This window comes from Acanthochromis polyacanthus, chromosome 2 (assembly GCF_021347895.1).
Source record: "Acanthochromis polyacanthus isolate Apoly-LR-REF ecotype Palm Island chromosome 2, KAUST_Apoly_ChrSc, whole genome shotgun sequence".
NCBI lineage: Eukaryota > Metazoa > Chordata > Actinopteri > Pomacentridae > Acanthochromis > Acanthochromis polyacanthus.
In genome coordinates this window covers 47,075,336-47,095,194 of record NC_067114.1, presented here as the reverse complement: position 1 = coordinate 47,095,194, position 19,859 = coordinate 47,075,336, and the positions used below count along the sequence as shown (strand labels likewise).

The 19,859-nt window shown below is 39.7% G+C and overlaps 1 long non-coding RNA gene across 1 annotated transcript; it reads left to right on the top strand.

The window, feature by feature from the left end:
* The first annotated feature begins 11,274 nt into the window (after nucleotides 1-11,274).
* Nucleotides 11,275-15,233, top strand: LOC127530987 (uncharacterized). Its single transcript, XR_007937784.1, has 3 exons — nucleotides 11,275-11,477; nucleotides 11,559-11,682; nucleotides 14,924-15,233. It is a non-coding gene; the product is annotated as an uncharacterized LOC127530987 (long non-coding RNA).
* Nucleotides 15,234-19,859: the final 4,626 nt, after the last annotated feature.

Sequence of the window (19,859 nt, the reverse complement as noted above, 5' to 3'; positions counted from 1 at the left end):
GCAGCAGAAGTAGAGACAAAACGACAGAAAAGAGAAACTGATGAGAGATTCAAAATGAACAGAAACAGACGTAAAATGACTGCAAAGATGCACAAAAACACCAGAAAGAGGCTCCGAACAGCGAAAGAGACAAAATGAACACAAACAGATGCTAATTCAACACAAAACTGAGCTTAAAGGTCCTAAACTAGAGACGTAAACCAGCAAAGCAGATGTAAAACTCCTGCAAAGACACGGAAAATGACACAAAACAAACAAAGAGATGGAAAATGACTGCAGAGACACAAAATGACAAGAGACTAAAAATGAACAGAAAGCCAAATGAAACCACCACAGACTCACAAAGACACAAAGTGATCCTGTGATGAATGAAACCAGCAGCAACACAATGAATCAGAGCTTTAACAACAACAACAAGGAGCTGAACCCACATTAAACTGATCCTTTTATCAGCCATCGATAGGTTCATTGATTATTTCACCCTCAGAACATGTGACCACTGAGCACGCTCAGTAGCTGCACCTGGGACCTGCTGCTCTCCGATTGGCTGTTCAGGACGAGGTCAGAGCAGGTGAGACTGATGACTGAGAGGTTTATTTGGATTCAGTCCGAGTTCAGCTTCAGCAGAAAGTTTATTTCCAAAGATTAATAATAAAGACAAAATAACTGCAAAGATGCAAAAACAAGACCAGAAAGAGACACAAAAAGTAACACAAATGGATGTAAAATGACCAGAAAGTGATGAAAACACACAAAGATCAGAAACACATGGAAACTGATAAAAAAGGACACAAAATGAACACAACTGTGACTGCAAATATGAACAAAGTCCCAAAATAGATGCAGATCAATGAAAAAGAGACACAAAATTAGCACAACTACATGTAAAACCATTAGAAAGACACAAAAAAAATGCAAAGAGAGCATGAATACAAGAGAAACAGCTGAAAATGTGCACAAAACAACAACAAAGAGACAAAATGAAACAAATAGATGCTAGTTTGCTAAAGGCAGAGATAAAACCACCTGAAAGACACACAAAAGGACGACTTCGACTTCAAACCAATAAAGAGGCACGACATGAACACAAGCAATAATAATAAATTTAATTTATAATGCACTTTACATTTGAAAACCAAATCTAAGTGCTACAGATAAAAACAACAAATAAACAAAACATCTGCAAAGACCCAAAAATGACAGTAAAAGATGCAATGATGACAGTAAAGGACCCAAAAATGACAGTAAAGGACCCAAAAATGACAGTAAAAGATGCAAAAATGACAGTGAAGGATCCAAAAATGACAGTGAAGGACGCAAAAATGACAGTAAAAGATGCAAAAATGACAGTAAAGGACCCAAAAATGACAGTGAAGGATCCAAAAATGACAGTAAAAGATGCAAAAATGACAGTAAAGGACCCAAAAATGACAGTAAAGGACCCAAAAATGACAGTAAAAGATGCAAAAATGACAGTAAAAGATGCAAAAATGACAGTAAAGGACCCAAAAATGACAGTGAAGGATCCAAAAATGACAGTAAAAGATGCAAAAATGACAGTAAAGGACCCAAAAATGACAGTGAAGGGCGGCTTTCTGCTGCAGCTCAGGTTAAACTGAAGCTGTTCACTCACAAACTGATCGTCTGGGGCTTTGGGTTTGTTGTTTTAGCCACATTTTAGTTTGCTTAAAATGGATTTTTATTCATTTTGTTCAGGTTTTTGTGTCATTTTAAGTTGTTGTGGATGATTTGTAGTGATTGTGGACAGGTTGTCATTTCAGCCACGTTGTAGGTCGGTCTCTACACGTTTTGAGTTATTCTGAAGTCATTTTGGTCAAATTCTGAGTAATTTTAAGTCATTTTTGTCACAAATGGGGGTGGTTGTAGAACCCAGGAGCAGTAACCAACAGGAAGACAGTAGGTGTTATAGAACAAAGGGTTTTATTAAGAAAAAGTCCAAAAACACATCCACCAGAATAACTAGGAACAGGTGCAGGGTTGAGCTCAAACAGTTACTCTCTCCTTTAACCCTCTTCAATTAACTCAGGTGAACAGAGCGTACTTACACGCAGTAGGGCAGTCTCAAAAGTGAGAGCAGGTAACTGAGGCGAGTCTAGCGGGGAGTAATCCTTAGAGGAAGCCAGAGCACTCAGGATCCAGGAGTTTGAGGGTGAGCAGCATGGAGGTCAGTCAAAGTTGATGCTCCCACAAACAATGAGGGGAGCAGAGGGCTTTTAAGCAGAAGGGGAAAGGCAGGTGACTGACGTTGGCTTGATTACTCCTCAGCTGAAGCTCATGCCACACTCAGGTGTCCTCCAGCGGGCGATCAGCCGGGAGAGAGAGAGGGAGACAGGAACAAAAACTGGGCAGGAGCCGGAACGGCATCCTGACAATTTTGAAAAGATTTTAAACAGATTTCAAATAATTTTGGACAAGTCTCGTCATTCTGGCCACATTTGAGGTTGTTTTAAACAGAGTGACTTATTCTGAAGTTGTTTTGGGCCAATTTTCATGTTTGAACTGAGACTTCTTCCTACGACCACGATGAAGCCGTTGACTCATAACTGGTTCTGCTGGTTCTGCTGTTCTTTGGGTCTTCCACTCAGACTTCCTCCAGTTTCTGAGCCTTTTGATGAAGAAGAAAACTGGACTCACTGACACCTTTCTCTGTGTAAAAAGCTCCATTTTAAAGTGTTCTGATGGTCTGTCTCTCTTCTATCATTCATTTCCTTTTCCTCTCCGTTCTGCAGGACTTCCTGTTCTAATAAAGCTCCATGGTGTGTTCCAGCACTACTTTATGCCGACAAAATCAACTCAGAAACATGGAAAAGACACAAAATCATGACAAAGAAATGCAAAAACCACCAAAGAAACATCTAGCAGATGAAGTTCCTCAGAATCTTCTGGTTTTTATCTACAGCAGCTTCAGTTAATAATATGAGGAATATTTCCCACAAAAACAAGCAAAGGTACCAGAAAATCTGCACAAAAACACACAAACACACGAAAAGACACAAAATAAGCTCCACAAAAACGTACAAAAATCAGCAGGAAAAGCTGCAAAAGTCTAAACATCAACACAAACGCTGCTAAACCACAGAGTCAGTTCTGAAGGAACCTCTGGAGGTTCCAGCTCTGTTTCTGCAGACAGAGGAAGGAACCTGTAGGGTGTAGAAGCTCCAGCTGTAAAGGTAATCAGCCTCCATGATGCAGAACAGCCTGAAGTTGTTCACACATTTCTGTTCCTGAAAAGGCTTCAGTATAATTCTGAAATCTGCTTTACTGTCCGGTTCCCTTTTTAAACTCCTGACAGGTTACCGCTTACGTTTGAATCGTTTCCAGCTGTTTGTTGGATTGAACTGCTTCAGTTTGAATTAAAAAATGGTAAAAACTGATGTTTTAAAGCGTTTAAATGGTAGCGTGTAGAAAGAGACACAACGAAGAAACAAACATAAAATATCTGCAATAACGGCTCCTAAAGACACAGCAGACGTCAGGCAGTGAAATCATCTGTTTCTCTTCCTCGTTTTCTTCTTTTCTGTGAACAGATGAGAACTTCCTGGATTTCAAATTTAGATGAAGAAACAGAGAAACCGTTTTCTGCTTCCTCTTCTTCAGATTTCTGCATCTCAGCAGCTCTCAGTGATGTAAAGATGTTTAGATTCAGGTTTGGCTGCAGAAAATACCAGAAATATGATGTTAAAAGACTTTATAGAGCGGGGCGGCATGGATCAGTGGATAGAGTGGTCGTCTTGATCCTCAGCCTGTTGAGCTCATGTCAAGGTGTCCCTGAGTAAGACACCGAACCCCTAATTGCTCCTGGTCTGTGGTTAGCGCCTTGCATGGCAGCTTCATCAGTGTGTGAATGTGTGAATGTGACAGGCCCTTAACCCTTCCTGAAACAATAGATCTTAGCCTCTTGAAGGCCACAGAGCAGCACTTTGACAGAATGAACTCAGATTATTTGGATTTTTCTTCTATTTGCTGCAGCGGACGACAACTTTCTATTTACTGGGCTTAAAAAAAGATAAAAGACACAGAAAAACACCAGAAAGAGAGGATTTTAGTGCAGATTTAAGGTAGTTTGCAGTAAAATTAGCACATTTCCTGCAGTCTGAGGGACTTTCTGCCTCTTTTACTTTTTTTTACTGAACATTACTGAACGTCCAGAAGCTCTGAGGGAAAATGAAAGGCACAAAACTACTCACAACAAGCACACAGGGACACAAAAACACCAGAAAAAGGCACAAAAGAAACTTAAATTAAAGAAAAATCACCTCAAAGACACACAAAAGAACCGTAACGAGAGACAAAATGTCTGAAAAGAGACGAAAAACAAGCAGAGACAGACATAAAACACCTGCAAAGAGTCACAACAAGACAAGAAAGAGACACAAAATGAACACAAATAAACACAAATAGACACAAATAAACATAAACTAACTGCAAAGGCACAAGAAAAGACCAGAAAGAGACAGAAAACAAGGACAAAACAGACAAAATGAACATGAATGAATCAAAACACCTGCAGAAAGAGGCAGAAAATTAACACAAATTAAAGAAAAATCACCTGCAAAGAACCACAACTGGAGACAAAACAAACACATAAAGACTCAGAGCGATGACGAGGAGACATAAACCAAAAAAAGAGACGCAAAATAAACACAAACAGACATGAAACACCTGCAAAGGCTCAAGAAAAGACCAGAAAGAGGCTGAAAGTGAACAGAAGTAGATGTAAAATGATGCAAAGATCCACAAAATGAAAAGAAAGCAACACAAACCAGAGAATAAGAGACTAAAAAGAAACAGAAATTTATGCTAATTCAATGCAAACCGAAATAAAAACACGTCTATGACTCACAAAAGGACCAAAAATATGGTAGAAAAAAGACGAAAAAACAACCAGAAATAGACATAAAACATCTGCAAAGACTCACAACATGACAAGAAAGAGACAAAAACCAGTAAAAAGAGACACAAAATGAACACAAATAAACATAAACGAACAGCAAAGGCACAAGAAAAGACCAGAAAGAGACAGAAAACAAGGAAAAAAACACACAAAATGAACATGAACGAATCTAAAACACCTGCAAAGACTCACAACATGACCAGAAAGAGACACAAAATGAACACAAAATGAACATTAAACGGCTCAGTGCTTCACTGTAAACACAGAGCAGCTCCAAACCAACAGTCTGTGATGGTATGAAATGATTTTATGAACAAAGCGACTCAGTCTCTGTTAACCTGCAGTTCTAAACACATTTAGTCGTTTATGAGAAAAAGGTAAAATGTGACTTTGAGGAACCAAACGTTCTGCTCTTTGTTTATTCTGAATTTAAAGGGAACAGGAAGTGAAAACGTTCTTTTCTCAGAGTTTTAGTCCCTGAAGCTGCTGGAACCAGAACAACCAAGAACAAACTCATTTATTATTAAAATCTTTTCTTGAATCTCTAAGAGTGAAAACGGCTTCTGGTTTTTCTCAGGAAGCGACGAGGAAGTGAAACAGAATCAGTTAATCTGATGAAACAGTTCAGTCAGCATGAGTCATTATTTATTACCTCAGTTTCATTATTACTGCTCTGTTCGTATTTAAACCACTTATTTTATTCATTTCACACCTTTATCATCCTTTATTCTTCTGTTCTGCTTCTGGCCAACAGCAGACGCACAAAAACGACACAAACAGAAGTGAAAAACCTGCACACATGACAAGAAACGATGCAAAATGAACCAGAAACACAAACAAATGCAGATCAGAAACAAACACATAAAGACCATAAAGAGACACAACTCAGTGAAAAAGAGGTGCAAAGTAAACAATAAACAAAAATGACAGCAAAGACACAAAAAGACAAGAAAAATGTCCATGAATGTATGAAACACCTGCAAAAAGTGACCGAAAAGAGACAAAAATCAACAAAAAAATAAAAAAACAACTGAAGACACACAAAAGTACAGAAAGAGACGCAACAAACAGACTCAAACTCAGTGTAAGTAAAAAACTTGAAACACTTGAAGACGGGAAAATTACTCTAAAAGATTTAAAAACCGCATTAAAAGATGGAAAAAAGACACTAAGAGATGCAGGAACGACACTAAAAGACAAAAAAGACACTAAGAAATGTAAAAATGACGCTGAAAGACGCACAAACGACACTTAAAGATCCCAAAACTTTCCCAAAAGATCCAAAAACGACACTAAAAGACAAACAAATGGCACTGAAAGGACTTTGAAAAGCCAGTTTTTGTGACTGAGGTCTGTGGAACTGTCGACTCCGTCCATGTTTGAAAGTAAGTTTGCTGAAGGTTGTGAACATGGAGAGGTTTTACTGTTTTTAAGAGGAAATAAGAGAAGAAGGAGACTAAAACTGAAGAGTCAGGATAGACCAGTACAGGACCAGGTGGAAGGAGGAATACTGAGAACTTCTGTGGTTCTCATGAAGATCTGACTCGTTCTGTTTACTGGTTGGTTGAAGGAAGAAGGAAAGGGACTGAAGGGGAAAGCCAGCGTGCATTTAAAGTTTCTTAGAAGGGATTTTGTGTTCAAAAGGAACGTGAGTTTAGCAGAAAGGTGGAGGAAGTGATGACTGGTCCTGTGATGAATGTGGACAAGTGGTCTAAAGTTTGACTGATAAGCAGGAATGTTCAGGAGATTAAAATAAAGAGGTATGGAGATGACCCAAAGAGTTAAAGAAGAGAAAACTAAAGCGTAGCCGGTGTAGGACCAGGTGGTAGGAGGATGCGATCGGCTCTCCTGATGCTAGAACTTTCTGCTGTGTTCCTGGTAGGACCTGACTGGCTCTGCTCACACCAAGGAAGGACCTGGACCTTCTGAGGAGGATGTTGACTGAAGGAGCTGTGGAAGTGAACTGTGTGGAAAAACTAAGTGTATGAAAGGAGAGGGTTATTTTTACAGAGAACAGTGAATGATTTACTGGTCCTAAGCTGCTGAGATAAACAGAACAAACCTGGACTGAAATGATGGAACCCTTAACTTAATGTTTTGTTGTTCGATCACTGCATCAAACCATTCCTGTAACTGTCAGTGAGACTTGTGCTCCTCTCAGCAGGTGTTTTGGTCCACTCCTCATCAGCAGATGCTCCAGGTGTCTCAGCTTTGAAGGGTTCCTTCTCCAGATGTTTCAGCTCCTTCCACAGATGTTCAGTAGGATTCAGATCAGGGCTCAGAGAAGGACACTTCACAACAGTCCAATGTTTTCCTCTGAGCCATTCCTGGTGTTTTTAGCTGTATGTTATGGATCATTATCCTGTTACAGACCCATGACCTGTGACTGAGACCAAGCTTTCTGACACTGGGCAGCACATTTCTCTCTAGAAGACCTTGATAGTCATCAGATTTCATTGTTCCTGCACAGATTCAGACTCGCTGTTCCAGATGCAGCAAAGCAGCTCCAGAACAGAACAGATCCTCCATGTTCCACAGCAGGGACACTGTTCTTTTCTTCATAGCTTCATTTTGTGTCTGTGGACATAGAGCTGATGTACCAAAAAGTTCCAGTTCTGTCTCGTCTGTCCAAAGGACATTCTCCCAGAGGCTTTGTGTCAACATGCAGTTTGGTAAATTCCAGTCTGGCTTTTTATGATTTGTTTTCATCAGTGGTGTCCTCCTTGGTCGTCTCCATGAAGTCCACTTTGGCTCAAACAGTGATGGATGGTGGATCTGACTCTGATGTAGCTTGACCTTGGAGTTCTCCTTTAATGTCTTTAGAGGTTGTTCTGGGCTCTTTTCTTACCGTTCCTATGAGCCGTCTTCTCATCCAGAGAGGTTTGGCTACAGTCCCATGGATCTTACATTTCTGAATAATAACTGTAGTCAGAGGAACATCAAGCTGCTTGGAGATGCTCTTACAGCCTTTACCTTTAACATGCTGCTCTATCATTTTCTTTCTGATCTCCAGAGACAGCTCTGTCCTTGTCTTCCTCTGGTCCATGTCTAGTGTGGTACACACCATGTCAGCAAACAGCACAGTGACTACTGTAAGCCCAGAAACAGATTACAGGTTTGTAGACACTGTGATGCTGATTAGAGGACACACCTTGACTGAACATGTCCCTGTGGTCACATTATTTTCAGTCTTTTCTAGGGGTTCTATCATTTTAGTCCAGGCCTGTTTCATGAGTTTTTTCTTCAAATAATTCTGTTGAACCACCGTTCAAAAACAATGTCTGATTTTCATTGGTTATTTTTCATAGAATTTTTATTTATTATTACTTTAGATTCAGATTATCTTGTGGGTTTTTCTTTCATTAACAGAGGGGTACCAACACTGTTGTCCAGGTGTGTTTGTTCAGATGTCATGAGGATCTGCTGCAGGTCTGAGGACTTCATCACGTTCAGATCTTCCACTTCTCTGAAGCTCGTTGAAAGTTTTACCCAACGAGTCGTCAGATGAGCAAACGTGGAACTTCTCCAGTGAAACAAAGATACGATCGTTTGAACTAAACACTGATGTAATCTTATATTTTTTGTATTTTATCAAATAATTTTAAGCAGAACTCAACATCAGCAAAAGTTAAACGTCTGAAAACCACAACTTCTCTGCTGCTGATACGATGCCCCAGAAATAATGAGCAGAACCATTCCAGAGAACCAAAGAGGATCTGAAAGTACAACAGGAACCACGTCAGAGCCGCTCCTTCATTCATCCATTCATTCATTCTGAGTCCTGCAGCTTCATCAGCCGTTTACCTGCTCCGAAGGTTTCAGGTCTGAGATGTAAAAACAGAAAAACTGACGTTAATAAATCTGGTTTTCAGGTCAGTGAAGTCCAGAAACAGAAACGAGCTGCAGGAAGTGTTCAGTATTTTACAATTAAATCTGGAATCAAACTAGAGACTTATTATTCTGGTGCTTTTAATTAAGCATGGTATTAATGGTATTTTCTATAATTCAATCAAAGCCTTTTACAAAGCACCAGAAGCATGTGTGCAGGTGAACAGTCTGAGGACGGACTGGTTCCCTACTCCATTTGGGGTAAAACGAGGAGATGTCCTCTCTCCTACTTTGCTCTTTACGTTAATGATTTGGCTCAGGAAATAAAGAGGGCTAACTGTGGAATAGACATTGAGGGGTTTAATCTCAGTATTTTATTATATGCTGATGATATTCTTTTGATTGCAGAGGAAGAAAATAAGTTAGAAAATATGCTGAATATGATGAATGACTGGTGTATAAAACGGAGACTTGCTATTAATCAAGAACAAACTCAAATATTTCATTTCAGAAAACCTTTGGTGCCTTAAGTGACTATAAATTTTATTGTGGGCAAACATTGTTGTTATATTCCGTAACTTATAAGTATCTTGGTTTTGAGTTTCATGAAAATATGAGTTACTGTACGGGCAAAAGAGCTCTAGCAGACTCTGCTGGGAGGGCCCTCGGTGCTGTAAGTAATAAGATGAAAGCTTGCCCGGATCTGACTTCTGTTACGTTCACTCAGCTGTTTGACTCCATGGTTGCACCTATACTGTTTTATGCAGCAGGAGTATGGGGATCGGGGGAGGACACCGAGTGTAACACTGTTCAGCAAAGGGCTATAAGATACTTCCTAGGAGTTCACAAATGTACCCCTCGGGCAGCCATAGAGGGAGACATGGGCTGGGAGCCTTGTGTGGTGAAGCAGAGGATTGAAGTCTTAAGACTCTGGAACCGCCTTGTATGCTTCCCTGAGGACAGGCTCACCAAGAGGGTATTCAGCTGGGATAGAATTCATAAATATCCCTGGACTAAGGGTGTCCTTGAAATCTTTGTTAGTATGAATTTGCAGTCCTTGTTTCAAAATAATTTGCAGTGTAAATTACGAGACCAGAGAAAGATATTGTTTGAGATCTATAAAGAAAAGTGGCACTTTGATTTGTTTCGTAAACCAAAACTACGAACGTACATTCAGTTGAAGGACTGTTTTTGTGTAGAGCCTTATGTAAATTGTTACTTAAAAAGAGGACAGAGGTCTGTGTGTGCTCAGCTCAGAGCTGGAGTTCTGCCTCTACAGACTGAGGTAGGTCGTTACAAAGGGATCCCCGAGGATAAAAGACTATGTATTGGGTGTGGTGTGTCTTTGGTTGAAGATGAATTTCATTTTATGTTTGACTGTCCTTTGTATATGAATTTGAGAACTGTTTTGTTTGCAAAAATCCAGAATGTTAATCCTGATCTGTTTTGGATGTCCGAGGGAGAAATGTTAAAATGGTTATTTGAAAACAAAATATTTTCCGTTGCAACCTACATAGAGAAGGCATGGACTTTGAGACTGAAAACCATGGATACAACCTGATGTTTATAGTGATTCATTCAACCGTATGCCGTCTTCTCTGTTTGATGACCAGGGTCATATAAACCCATACGGGCTGGGCACTTAAATAAAATATATTCATTCATTCATGTTATTATTTACAGTTAAAAACATCACATTTATGCATTTTAATGTTGAAATTACAACTAAACATGGAAGTTTGAGTTTCACCAGATGTAAATAAAAAACATTTTGTTCAGGATTTTACCAACATCAATAAAAAAGATCAAAGTTTCTGTTATTTAATGAAGAACCTCCACAATAAACGATTATTTTAATGTTGTAACTGATGAAATCCATTCAAAAATAGTATGACTTCACATGATAACTGTAGAAAAAATCGTTTCATATGAATATTATCCAAAATATTCGACTTTTCACTTCATAAAAATAGTTTTTTTAGGAGGTAAAATGACTTTTTTAAAGACTTTTATTCACACTGAAGATTTATAATGACTTTAAACCACAATTGTTTGGTTTTAATTTTAATATTTCAGCTTGTTGACTAAACTTAACATTATTTTTCTACCAGAAATCTCTTTGACTCTGTTGTTTTAAACTGTCCTGCAGCTGAGAACCTGAACAGGAACATCACAGTGAAGCACGGACACATTTGTGTTCATTTGTGTTCATTTTGTGTGTTTTGTCATGTTTTTAGTGATGCTTCTTCACAGTAGTTTTTCTTCTAGTTGTGTTAATTTTAGTCTCTTTTTGTGCACATTTGCAGGTGTTTACATATTCATGAACATTTTGCATGTTTGTGTCTTTTCTCATGTATTTAATGAGGCTTCTGTGTGTATTTAAGGGTTTTTCTGAACCTTTTAATTCTGGTTAAAGATGTTTGAAGAATCCTGGTTCGGGTCACCGACGTTTTTCTGTGTAGAGCAGAAACGATCTGTGGTGACGGAGAAAAGAGGAAGAGGAGGAACCTGCTTTCTAGGAACCGTCATGTGGAGGCGTCAGACGGTATAAAGACAGAGGAGGAGAGAGCAGAACCAGGCAGAACATCAGAACATCCAGCAGGAGAACATCCAGCAGGATTACATCCACCAGAACATTCACCAGAACCTCTAGCAGAACCTCTGAACATCTGGACCATGAAGACTCTGCTGCCTCTCCTGACTCTCTTCTGTCTTCTGACCTTCAGCTCCTCCAGTCAGTTTCTCTCCATTAAACCGTGAGTCTGACCTCTGATTATTGATTATTGATTACTGATGGATGACTGTGTCCCTGCAGGTGTGTTCGCTCCACGGGAGGTCCTGAAGGAATGCTGTCCCGGCCACAATAAGACTCTGGTTCCTAAAGACAACATAAAAGACATGGTGATGACGGACAGCAGCTGTGCAGTCAAAGCAGTGATGTGAGTCCAGTTTACTGAATAAATACTACAAGAATCACAGTAGAAGTACACACTGTAGAAGTACACACAGTAGAAGTACACACTGTAGAAGTACACACAGTAGAAGTACACACTGTAGAAGTACACATAGTAGAAGTACACACAGTAGAAGTACACACAGTAGAAGTACACACTGTAGAAGTACACACAGTAGAAGTACACACAGTAGAAGTACACACTGTAGAAGTACACACAGTAGAAGTACACATAGTAGAAGTACACACAGTAGAAGTACACACTGTAGAAGTACACACAGTAGAAGTACACACTGTAGAAGTACACACAGTAGAAGTACACACAGTAGAAGTACACATAGTAGAAGTACACACAGTAGAAGTACACACTGTAGAAGTACACACTGTAGAAGTACACATAGTAGAAGTACACACTGTAGAAGTACACACTGTAGAAGTACACACTGTAGAAGTACACATAGTAGAAGTACACACTGTAGAAGTACACATAGTAGAAGTACACACTGTAGAAGTACACATAGTAGAAGTACACATAGTAGAAGTACACACTGTAGAAGTACACACAGTAGAAGTACACACTGTAGAAGTACACACAGTAGAAGTACACACAGTAGAAGTACACATAGTAGAAGTACACACAGTAGAAGTACACACTGTAGAAGTACACACTGTAGAAGTACACATAGTAGAAGTACACACTGTAGAAGTACACACTGTAGAAGTACACACTGTAGAAGTACACATAGTAGAAGTACACACTGTAGAAGTACACACAGTAGAAGTACACACAGTAGAAGTACACACTGTAGAAGTACACACTGTAGAAGTACACACAGTAGAAGTACACACAGTAGAAGTACACACTGTAGAAGTACACATAGTAGAAGTACACACAGTAGAAGTACACACAGTAGAAGTACACACAGTAGAAGTACACACTGTAGAAGTACACACTGTAGAAGTACACATAGTAGAAGTACACACAGTAGAAGTACACACTGTAGAAGTACACACAGTAGAAGTACACACTGTAGAAGTACACACTGTAGAAGTACACATAGTAGAAGTACACATAGTAGAAGTACACACTGTAGAAGTACACACAGTAGAAGTACACACTGTAGAAGTACACACAGTAGAAGTACACACAGTAGAAGTACACATAGTAGAAGTACACACAGTAGAAGTACACACTGTAGAAGTACACACTGTAGAAGTACACATAGTAGAAGTACACACAGTAGAAGTACACACTGTAGAAGTACACACAGTAGAAGTACACATAGTAGAAGTACACACAGTAGAAGTACACACAGTAGAAGTACACACTGTAGAAGTACACATAGTAGAAGTACACACAGTAGAAGTACACACTGTAGAAGTACACATAGTAGAAGTACACACTGTAGAAGTACACACAGTAGAAGTACACACTGTAGAAGTACATACTGTAGAAGTACACATAGTAGAAGTACACATAGTAGAAGTACACACTGTAGAAGTACACATAGTAGAAGTACACACAGTAGAAGTACACACAGTAGAAGTACACACTGTAGAAGTACACATAGTAGAAGTACACACAGTAGAAGTACACACTGCAGAAGTACACACAGTAGAAGTACACACTGTAGAAGTACACACTGCAGAAGTACACACAGTAGAAGTACACACTGTAGAAGTACACACTGCAGAAGTACACACAGTAGAAGTACACACTGCAGAAGTACACATAGTAGAAGTACACACAGTAGAAGTACACACTGCAGAAGTACACACAGTAGAAGTACACACAGTAGAAGTACACACTGCAGAAGTACACACAGTAGAAGTACACACAGTAGAAGTACACACTGTAGAAGTACACACAGTAGAAGTACACACTGCAGAAGTACACACAGTAGAAGTACACACTGTAGAAGTACACACTGTAGAAGTACACACAGTAGAAGTACACACAGTTCCGGGCTTTGCAAAAGTTCTGTTCTGTGTTTCATGATCTTTAGAGACGTTTACATGTCGGAGTGAAAAATTCGATCAAACAAACTGAAAGTTCTACCTTATAGGCAGGTGTCCTTAATACAAATTTGTTCTCCGGTGAAGTTGTATCAAGATGGAAGTCAAAAGAGTTGAGATATCTGCTCTCCTTCATGCTGGCCACAACAAGTCTGACAGAGCCAAGCAGCTGAACATCAGCCGGATGACCGTCCACAGAGTCATGGAGAGGCTCAAGAATGGTGAAGATCTTCACCATTCTTGAGCCTCTCTGTGACTCTGTGGACGGTCATCCGGCTGATGTAGAGTTTTTTTTATTTTTTACATTTTTTTCTGGAATTTTTCTAAATATGATGAGTGATGGGCTGCACAGTAACGTAGTGGTTAGCACGTTCGCCTTGCAGCAAGAAGATCCCCGGTTCAAATCCCGGCCTGAGCCTGGGATCTTTCTGCATGGAGTTTGCATGTTCTCTCTGAGCATGCGTGGGTTTTCTCCGGGTACTCCGGCTTCCTCCCACAGTCCAAAAACATGCTGAGGTTAATTGGTTACTCTAAATTGTCCGTAGGTGTGAATGTGAGTGTGATTGTGTGTCTGTATATGTAGCCCTGTGACAGACTGGTGACCTGTCCAGGGTGTCCCCTGCCTTCACCGAGTCAGTTGGGATAGACTCCAGCACCCCCCATGACCCTAGTGAGGATAAAGCGGTGTATAGAAGATGGATGGATGGATGGATGATGAGTGATTGTTTTTTTTTTTTAAAGAAAAACAGGGAACATTTGTGAAATAATAGTAAATTTAAACAAAAGAACTAAAAGCTGTTAAAATATGTGTTGTATGTGTATTATATTTGTCAGTGAAGCTCATTTTGAAGTATTAGTACAGCAGCACAGATGATGCGTTCAAGGACCACCAGAAAGTTGAAAATCTGACCGTTTTTACAGTTTCTGGCTGATAAATGATGTAATTTGGGTGTTTTTTGAAACGTGTTGGCAGGTTTTGGTTCAAACTGCTTCATTATTTCAGCTGAACTTGTATAAACTGTTATGTGACTGAATTATTCACTAAATGTAAATATTTTACCAGTTCTTTGTGTGCGTTTTTGTTCACTATTATCTGCAGCAGAAGCATAAAGCTGCTGGAAAATAAAAGTCTCCAGTAAAGTGTCAGAAACTGTACGTGAGTAAAAGTACTTAGTTACTTTCTGATGAGTTGTTTTTGTGTTTTGTTGCAGAATCACGACGACAAAGGAGAGAAAGTTGTGTGTGGATCCCGACTGGGTCTGGTGTAAGAGACGACTGGCTGAATTCAGAGCAGCTCAGACCGCCTCACCGAAACCCTGAACGTCTTTAAAAAGGAATTCTGTCTTTTATGAGTCTGTTTACTGATAATTGATAGAGAAGGTTTTAGTTTGTCTTCACATTTAAATCACATTTTACTGAGTTTCTCCTCAAATAACAAGTTTGACTTGTTAATTCTGAAGGTTTCAGGAAAATAATTCAAATATATTTTCTGTGGTTCTAAATAAAAACTTTATTTTTCTATTTAGGGTTCTGTGTGGTTTATTCATTCATTAGTTTCATGTCAGTCGATCATCCAAACTCCAAACCTTTAAATAAACTGATCGCTACCAGATAAAAACATTAAACTTTATTTATTTCTGACAGTTGAAGTTCTGGTCGCTTCACTTTGACTGGATTTTCTGTTTTTATTCACCAGTTCATGATGGAAACGTCTTTATTTATGTCAAAGAAAACACTAAAATCAGTTCATTCAAATGCACAGATTGTGAATTTTCCATCTTGTAAATGCTGAATGTGATTTAACCCAGTGTGAGCAGCAGGTGGCGCTGCAGCTCCATCAGCTCACTTCTGTTAGAGGTTTATATGAGCAGCTTTTATTGTGAAGGAAACAAGCAGCTTCAAGGTTTTCTTCAGTCTGAATGAATGTGCAGAGAAAAGATCGTGAAAGTGTTGAAGATTAAAGAGAAAAGAAGTGAAATAATCATGAAATATGTCAGAAACAGGAGTCAGAGGTTCACTGTTGCTTCTTGTTGTTTCTTTAATTAATAGCAGAATATAAATGATCAGGATATAAATATAGATCAGATAACTTTAGTGCAGCTACAACAATCCTGAAGACGTTTCATTAAAGACAGAACTATAGAAAGTAGAAATACTTACAGACTACTGGAAAATATTCAGTTTATTTATGAATTTTACAATTTTTTGCTATTTTACAGTTGTTGTTTGTTGGCCTGTTTTAGACCTAGTTTTAGATCTGGTTTAGATCTGGTTTAGAATAGAATAGAATAGAATAGAATAGAATAGAATAGAATAGAATAGAATCACTTTATTCATCCCTGAAGGGAAATTCAGTTGTCAGGGTTCTTATCTGTTTAATTCTGAATTGAATAGCCTGACTGCTGATGGCAAGAAAGACTTCCTGAATCTTTCAGTCCTGCAGTGCAGGGATAGGAGCCGTCCTCTGATGTTTCGTTGTTCATTGAGGCAGATGTGAAGTGGATGATCCATGTTTGTCAGAATGGCCTCCATCTTGCTCAGTGCCCGTCTCTCCACCTCATCCTCCAATGTGTTCAATGTGATTCCAACCACAGAGCAGCTTTTTTAATCAGTTTGTTCAGACGCCTTGCATCCTTCTGTTTTATGCTGCCTCCTCAGCAGACTGCAGCATAAAACAGGACACTTGCTACCACAGACTGATAAAACATCTGCAGCATCTTACTGCACATGTCTAGTGATCGAAGTCTTCTGAGGCTATAAAGTCGGCTCTGGCCCTTTTTGTAGATGAAGTCTACGCTTGTAGACCAGTCCAACTTATTATCAAGGTTGACATCTAAATATTTATATGATGTCACCATCTCCATGTCCACAAGTGTTCACTGGCTGAAGAGGGGGTTTGGATCTGTGGAAATCTATGATCATTTCCTTTGTCTTTGAGGCGTTGAGTAGCAGCAGTTTTTGTGACTCCAGTCACTGAAGGCACTTATCAGATCTCTGTATTGAGCTTCATGTCCATTTCTGATTCATGCCACCATAGCAGTGTCATCAGAGTATTTCTGAATGTGGCAGGACTCAACTTCAACTTCAACTTTATTATTATCCCGTGGGAAATTTGTTTTTCAGCAGCAGGCAGTACAAGATAAACCATAAACCATAAGACATAAAACATAAGACATACAGACATTAAGAAAATGGGGAAATCCTGAGCACAAGTGAAAAAGGACGACACTTAAGCCACAAAATGCTAAACTCTGATCAGGCAAAACCCATAAAGTGCATTCAGTCGTCAAAGTGCTGTGCAATAGATAAATAAACCGTAATGATGAACATACGGGGTAAAGCAAATAAAAGAGATGCAATAAATATTCAGTAAATAGTAAAGGATTACAGTCTTAAAATCAACAATCAGTTCTATCCACAGGTGCAAAAAGCAAACACAAGAAAAGAAACTGGTCAGGCCAATGAACTGAGGTTTTCAATGGCAACTGGGATAAAAGAAGTTCTGGCTCTCCTCGTTTTGGTTCTAGGCATTCTGTAACGTCGGCCAGAAGGAAGAAGATCAAATTCAGCAAACAGGGGATGATCAGGGCAGTTCAGAATTTGTTGGGCCCTGCTGACGATACGTCTGCTGTAGATATCCTGCAGCTGAGATTGCTGCACTCCAATCACCTTGCTCGCTATTTTGACCAGATTCACAAGTCTGTTTTTACTAGACATAGCAAGACAACCGAACCAAGCAACCATGCAGTACATAAGAACACTTTCTATAAAACACTGATAAAAAAGAGACATGAAAACCTTACACACCTTCAATGTGTTCATCTTTCTCAAGAAATAAAGTCTCTGCTGGACCTTCTTACAAACAGCATCAGGGTTAGGCTCAAATCGAAGTAAATTATCAATAATTGTTCCCAGATATTTATATTGACAAACAATCTCAACATCCATGTCATTAACGACAGTATAACTGACACTGGGCTGTGACTTTCTAAAGTCAATAATCATGTCTTTAGTTTTGGACACATTGATCTGCAGGTGAAACTCTTTGCACCAAGTAATGAAATCATCAATTACAGGACCATGTTCAGACTCATCCTTATCCAAGAGACTCACGATCACTGTATCATCAGCAAATTTAAGAAAATGCCTATTCATGTGCATGCCCCTGCAGTCATTAGTGTACAAGATAAAAAGCAACGGTGAGAGAACACAGCCTTGTGGGGAGCCTGTAGAGGAGTACAGTTTAGGGAATAAAATGCCAATAACCCTGACACACTGAGACCTGTCAGTCAAGAAGTCTAATATCCAGCCAGCAAGGTTAAAGTTCAGGTTAAAAAGAGAAAGAAGTTTCTCTGCCAGTAAGTGTGGCTGGATAGTCTTAAAAGCTGAGGAAAAGTCAATGAACAAGAGCCTAGCATGAGTCTTAGAAGCCTCCAGATGCTGAACTATAAGATTCAACAATGTCAGTGTTGCATCTTCAACTCCTCTGCCTGTCCTATAGGCGAACTGAAGAGGGTCCAGCTGACCTTCCTCACCTCAGTGCTGTATTTGAAGTCAGATGTATACAGCGTGAACAGGAATGGAGCCAGGACTGTTCCTTGTGGAGCCCCAGTACTACTCATTAATGTCCCAGAAACACAGTTCCCCAGCCTGACAAACTGTGGCCTTCCTGTCAGGTAATCTGTAATCCATGAAACACAGGAAGGATCCACTCCCATCTCTGTGCGCTTGTCTTTGAGGATGGTGGGTTGGATGGAGTTGAATGCATTTGAAAAATCAAAGAACATGATTCTCACATAAACTTCAGGTTCCTCCAGATGAGACCTGGTTCAGACCTAGTTTCAGACCTGGGGCCTCATTTATAAAGCTTGCGTACGCTCAAAACAGGGCTAAAAAGTGGTGTACGCCACTTCTACGCAAAGGTTGTGATTTATAAAAACAAACTTGGCGTGAGAATGTGCACACAGGTGCACCCACCTTGATTCTTGATGCTTCTTTACGCACAAAACAGGGCGTAAATCACAAACTTTGCGTAGAAAGTGGCGTACGCTGTGTTCGTTGTGATTTCTAAAACAAACTTGGCGTGAGAATGTGCGCACCGGTGCGCCAACTTTGATGCTTGCTTAAGCACATTTTGGAGACAGAGGGAACGGCAGTGCTGGAGGATGAAGTGGTGAATTGAAACCAGACTGATCTCAAACCTTTATTGTTATCACATATTAGACTTGTAGAGCCGGATAATCATAAACCCTCATTGTTGTAGATGTTCTTATAGTGCGCCATTCGGCCGACGACTGTATTTGCAGAACTATGTTCATATATCAACAGGAGCGGATTGAACGTTATTTCATTCGGTCGTTTGACCGAAGGGCCGGTATCTGGGGCCGGTGTGGTGATCTTTATTAAATAATTTTGTTTACTGATCACCTGATGCCCATATGGCTGATTGGGTTAAGCAGAAGACCCATTTGTAGGGGTGGTCTCTGACGCAGTGGCCCGGGTTCGATTCCTGCCCTTTTATGCATGTCTTCCCCCTACTCTTCTCCCCATTTCCTGTCACTCTTCACTGCAACTATCACAGTAAAAAGGCAAAAAAAGTAAAGAATTTTGTTTATTTATCCACATGCGGCCGAATGGGATGAGCGTCCAACCATTAATCAGCCCTGTACAGGCACACATGCTTCACACCACAACCCCTGAGTGAAGATGAATTTGTCTATGTGAACCGAAAAAATGTACATTCAATCAGTGTGCAAATTATTTGTACATCGGACATGATCATAACAAATTTAGTGGCAGGGTGGCCTGGGTCAACACATGATTCATTCATCCTGACACACAGCAGTGAACAGACTGCAGGGGGCGCTGTGTGAAATGCTGTGGATCAGCAGCTTATTTATATACAGATACATTCATGAGTTACTTTGCATTGACCATTCATGGTAAAATGTGGGTGTGTTGTGGGCGGAATGTGAGGTGGATCCACCTGTGCAATCTTCCAGCTGGTGTGTGATTTATCAAGAAATTGCATGCAGCTGTGCTTACACACAGTTTTATAAATCAGGGGCGAGGGCATACACCCATCTCGTATTATCGGCGTATGCAAACTTTAGTATGAATCCTACGCAATGTTTTATAAATGAGGCC